Genomic DNA, 6,048 nt, shown 5'->3' on the forward strand with positions numbered 1-6,048 from the left:
AGACTCAACCAATCCTTCCTTTTATATTATCCAGCAAAATGAAGAGATACAACCTATAACAGATCTGTTGTAATTTCCTCTTAGCTCTCACACAACCTCCTCTCTCACTCTCTCTCAAAATAATAATGCACAACCGTAATAAAATTCCATCATATAAATTGAGGGTTTCCTTCTAGGGAAAAAAACCTAAATTAGCATAACTTCTACCATCAGATCATTTGCCTAATGAATGACCCAGATTGACTATGAACTTACAATATTTTACAACGCAAATTTTCATCTATTTTTAGCTTTAGGAGTGGGGGTGGCTCATAAAATCATCCTTGCCCTCTCTGGACCCCCGTGACAATGATTAGATAGGAGGTATTTCTACCCCATTAGGAACAAGGATCCAATGTAACTCAAACAAAGAACATCTGAACAATGAGGAAGATAATCACGCTCCACACCCAATGATCTCCCTCTTGGAGATTGATTATATAAACTGTATTGTTTCTTCACTTGTTGTACAATGACTCCACTTGGACTTGGTTTTCTCTCATCTTCACCATCACACTTGAAGACAAATTGAGACTGAGCAGAATCTTATTTTCTCCCTGGTAACAACTTTTGCTAACATATCTGTAGGATTCTGGTTAGTGTGTATATTTTCTCACTTCAACTGTCCATGTTCCAACATTCACTATATGTTTAATCTTGGGATGAAATGTTGAGTTCTTTGCAAGATGAATGACACATTATATAACCAGTCCATCTCCTGCTTCTTGTCGAATTCATCCATAAACCTTTGTAACCAAAACACTTCTTTACTAGCCTTTGTAGCAACAACATACTCAACTTCTATTATTGAATGTGAAACAATGTTTTACAATTTTGAAACCCAACTCACAGATTTTCCACCTATAGTAAACACATACCTTGTGGTTTTTCTCATGTTATCTCTATCACCTACCATATCTGCATCAATATAATATCCATGTAGAGAGATATTTGAACCACCAAAGCATAATTCTTGATTTTTGGTACCTCTCAAATACCTAAGAATCCACTTCACTACCATCCAATACTCTTTTCCTGGATTGTTCATATGCATGCTTACAACTCCCACTCCATGCAATATTAGGCCTTTTCATACCATTTGATACATTAACCTTCCAACTATTGATGCATATGGAACTTTACACATATAATCCATCTCTTCTTAAGTCTTCGGACACATCTCCTTACTTAGTTTTATTTTTCTAGCCAAAGTTGTACTAACTGGTTTTCCATTTTGAATATTAAATTTTTCCAACGCCTTTTCTATGTTCACTCCAAGACAATGTTAATTTGTGATTTTTCCCGTCTCTAGTTATTCTCATACTAAGGATTTGTTTTGCAACATCCAAATCCATCATTGCAAATGAATTTGCTAATTTTCTTTTGAGAACATTTATTTCCTGCATGTTACACCCTACAAAATCCTATCATCTACATACAATAACAATATCATATAGCGCCATCATTTTATTTTTTTCAGATAAACACAATGGTGACAGTGACATCTAATATAACTTTTTTCAGACATAACCCTGTCAAATTTTAGATATCACTACCTTGGAGTCTGTTTTAAGCCATACAATCTTCTTTAATTTGCACACTAATTTCTACTTCCCTTTGACCTCATGTCCTTGTGGTTACTGCATATATATTTCCTCCTCTAATTCCCCATGGGGAAAGGTTGTCTTTACATCTAACTACTCATGATGCAAATATTTTACTACCACTAGACTTAAAATAGTTCTGATTCAAGTCATTTTAACAACGGAAGAATAATTTTCATTAAAGCCTATACCTTTCTTTTGTGCAAACCCTTTCACCACAAGTCTAGCCTTATACCTCTATTTTCCTCTATCTTCTTCCTTCAACCTGTAAACCCATTTATTCCACAACGTTGTTTTGCATGCAAGCAACTTGACTAAGTCCCAATTATGGTTATGCATCAAGGAGTCAATCTTTTCGTTCATGGATTGTTCCCACTTCCTCCTGGTTTATACCTGCATTTCTTCTTCATATATTTTTGGTTCACTAGAATCAATCAACAATACATAATATAATGAATAAGAGTATCATTCAGGGGGTCTACTTATCCTGGTAGATATTCTAACTCCACTTTTAGGTGTTTGAGGTGCTTATTGTTGTTGTGGTTGTTGTTGTTGTTCTGGATGTTGATCATTATAATTTTCAAGCACCTTTACTTTTTCTATGATCTCGTCAAACATTGTGTATTGTTTGTTTTCCTTTTCCTATTTCTTTTCTTGCATTTGATCCTTATACAAGACATTTTCATTGTATATGACATCTATGCTCCCAATTATTTTGTGATTTCCATAATCATATAAGCGATAACCAGAATCATTAAAACCATATCCAATAAAGTTACATTTCTTTGATTTTTCCTCAATCTTTGTTCCATTTTCTTTATTGACGTGGACAAACTCTTCACAACCAAAAGTCCTTAAAAATGAGTGGTTTTCCTTTTTACTTGTCCTTGCCTCCTATGGAATACCACCATCCAAGGAACTTGAAGGTCATATGTTTATTAGATAAACAATAGTATCTATAACATTTTCCCAAAATTTTAAGGGAAATCTTGCATGTAATCTCATGCACCTTGCATGCTCCATGATTGTCCTGCTCAACCTTTATGACATACAATTTTCCTGTGGTGTTCTAGGAACTATCTTCTCTTTGAGAATTCCAGGCTATGAATAGTAGTTATCAAACTCTCTACTACAATAATCACCTCTACTTTCTGATCAAAAACACTTCAAATTATTTCCTCTCTCATTCTCAAGCAAAGATTTCCATTTCTTGAAAGTATCAAATACAACATATTTATTTTGAATATAATAAATCCAAGTTTTTCTAGTTTCATCATCAATAGTAACATAATAGTGAGAGCCACCGAGAGATGATATCTAAGCAGTCCCCCTTACATCCGTATGCACAAGCTCTAATTTTTATCTCTTCTTTTCTTTCCCAACTCTGATAAGCCTGACACTCTTCTCCTTTCCATAAACACAATTCCAACAAAATACCAAATCAACATGCTTCAAACCAGGAAACAAATTTCTTGAGTGAAGCATTTGCATCCCTTTCCTGCTCATGTGCCTGAGCCTATAATTCCACAATGTTGTATCTACTCCAGTGGAGGTTAAAGCCTTAAATACAACGCTCCAACCTTTTCTCATTTTACTATTGTGAGGACTCCTTTAGTGACCTTCCAGGTTTTTTCTGTAAAAGTAGTTACACAACCTTCACCTCCCAACTACCGTGTTGAAATTATATTTCTCTTTAGACTGAGAACATGCCTTACATCCTTGAATAATCGTTGGTTTCCATTATATTTCTGTATAAAAACCTTACCCATTCCAATGATTTTACAGGGTTTACCATCACCTAGACAAACCTCAACAAATTATCCTTGAACATATTCATGAGAGTGTTTCCTATCAGGTGTGGCATAGAATGAAGCCCCTGAATCTACCATCCAAGAATCAATAATGTTCTCTAATGAAATAATCAAAGCATCTTGCAACACATCGCCTTTCACATTCACTTCATGATTATTCTCTTACTACCGATCTCCTACTTTTCCCTTCTGAGATTTTCATTCTTTCCTCAGGTGTCCTTTCTTCCTACATTTCCAGCACACTATCCTTGATCTAGATTTGTATCTGCCTTTTCTTGACTTAGTATTATTTCTTGAGCTCCTTGCTCTTTCCATTTTTCTTCCCCTAGTCTCCACAGCCAAATCATTACCTGATGTCTCACCGAAGCTTTATCGTTGCATTTCCGTGCTAACGATGGCAACAACAACATCATTTAACTTTAAAGTATTAGGTCGAGAGATAGAGTTACTAATAGCCATAACTAGGTCATTCCAACTTTCTGGAAATTAGGACATAAATAATAAAGCCCTAAATTCATCATCAAAATTTACCCCTACATAACTTAACTGAATGATAACCATGTTAAAATTAAAATGAATGATGAGAAAGAGATCGACCTTGTGACATCTTCGTATTAAATATATGCTTTATAATAAATACCTTATTTGTGGCCGAGGGTTTTTCATATAGTTTGGCCAATGTTGTCATTAAACCTTCTGTTGTTGTTTCCTTTGAAATGTTGAATTCCATTGACGCTGTGAGACACAACTGTATTTTTCTTCGTGCCCTTGTGTCAAGAATCTCACATTCTGCGTCCATCATACTCATTGGCTTCTTTGATAATCTGCTTAATAGTATGTACATATCATTCTGATACACATAACATTCCATTTGCACCTTCCATAGCTCGTAGTTTTGGCCATTAAAATTCTCGACCCTAAACCTATCAGATTCTGCCATTGCTCCCACTTGAACCAAGAACCCTTCTCTGTTGCGAGTTTATTAGCCAAATAAACCTTCGACTTTGATACTAGTTCTTATAAATTCATTATTGGAACAATGAAATAAATAAAATATTGTGGAAACACATATACATAAACACATAAAACAAGGGAAACACATATATACGTGGTTCACGCAATTTGGGTTACGATCAAGGAGAAACAACCAGTCGTTCCTTTTATATTTTCTAGCAAAATGAAGGGATACAACCTACAACAGATTTGCTATAATTTCCTCTTCAATCTTACACAGCCTCCTCTGCCATTCTCGCTCAGAATAATAATGCACAGTCGTAATACAATTCCCTCATATGAATAGAGGGTTTCCTTCTAGGAAAAAACCATAAATTAACATAACTTCTACCATCAGATCATCCGCCTAATGAACGACCTAGATTGACTATGAAATTACAATATTTTACAAGGAAAATTTTCATCTATTTTTATTCGGTGGTGTTTCCCTCGAACCCTCGCCAAGGTGGGGGGCTATTAAAATCATTGTTTCCCCCCCTTAGACCCCCTTATAGAAATTAAATGGGCGGCATTTCCGCCCCATTAGAAACAGGGATCCAACGGAGCTGAACCAAAAAACCTCTAAACAATCAGGAAGATAATTAGCCTCCACACCCAATATATGAACCCAAGGGAATAATATTAAAACCAAGGGACAAATTTTATATACCCAAGGTATATAAACCCTAACATGAATATTTCAAACACTAAAATAAACATGATTGACCATGGTTGACCATAGTTGATTTTCATATTGGTACAATCCTTCTCAAAATGTGATGTTGGACCATGGTTGACTAAGCTTAGTCGTGGTTGACTTTGATATCAATAAAACCTTTGTTAGAACGTGATGTTCGACCATGGTTGACCATGATTGAAAATGGATGACCTTGTTTGATTTTATAAAAAATGGTTGAAAATGGTTCACCAAGTTTGACTGTGATTGACCGTTATTGGTAATGGATGACCATGATTCACGATGGTTGACCACAATTGATTTTATACAATATGGTTTATGATAGCTGAGCATGGTTGACCATGATCCATATTATAAACCTCGGGGATTAAAACTAAAAACCCAAGGGATTATAAACCTAAGGGAATAATATTAAACTCTAGGAATATGAACCCTTAGATTAATAAACCCAAGGGGTTGATATTATAAACCCAAGGGATAAAAAATTATAAACCCAAGGTATGTAAATGCTAAGATAAATATTATAAACCATAAAATAAACATGGTTTACCATCATTGGTTGTGATTGACCATGGTTGAAAATGATTGATATTATAAACCAAAGGCAATAATAAATCCAAGGGATTGATATTATAAACCTAAGGGAATATTAAACCCAAGGGATTAATACTAAAACCCCGAGGGATAATGAACCGAAAGGAATAATACTAAACTCATGGGACTAATAATATAAACTGAAGGTATATAAACCTTAAGATAAATGTTATAAACACTAAAATAAAAATGGTTGAACATGGTTGATTTTCATATTGAGACAAACCTTGTCACAATATGATGCTGGACCATGGTTGACCATGCTTAACCATGGTTGATTTTCATATCTAGACATTCTTTTTGACAATGC

Source organism: Pinus tabuliformis, chromosome 5_1, assembly GCF_031772625.1.
Source record: "Pinus tabuliformis cultivar Carrire ecotype Pingquan chromosome 5_1, CPIR1, whole genome shotgun sequence".
In the NCBI taxonomy this organism is placed as follows: domain Eukaryota; kingdom Viridiplantae; phylum Streptophyta; class Pinopsida; order Pinales; family Pinaceae; genus Pinus; species Pinus tabuliformis.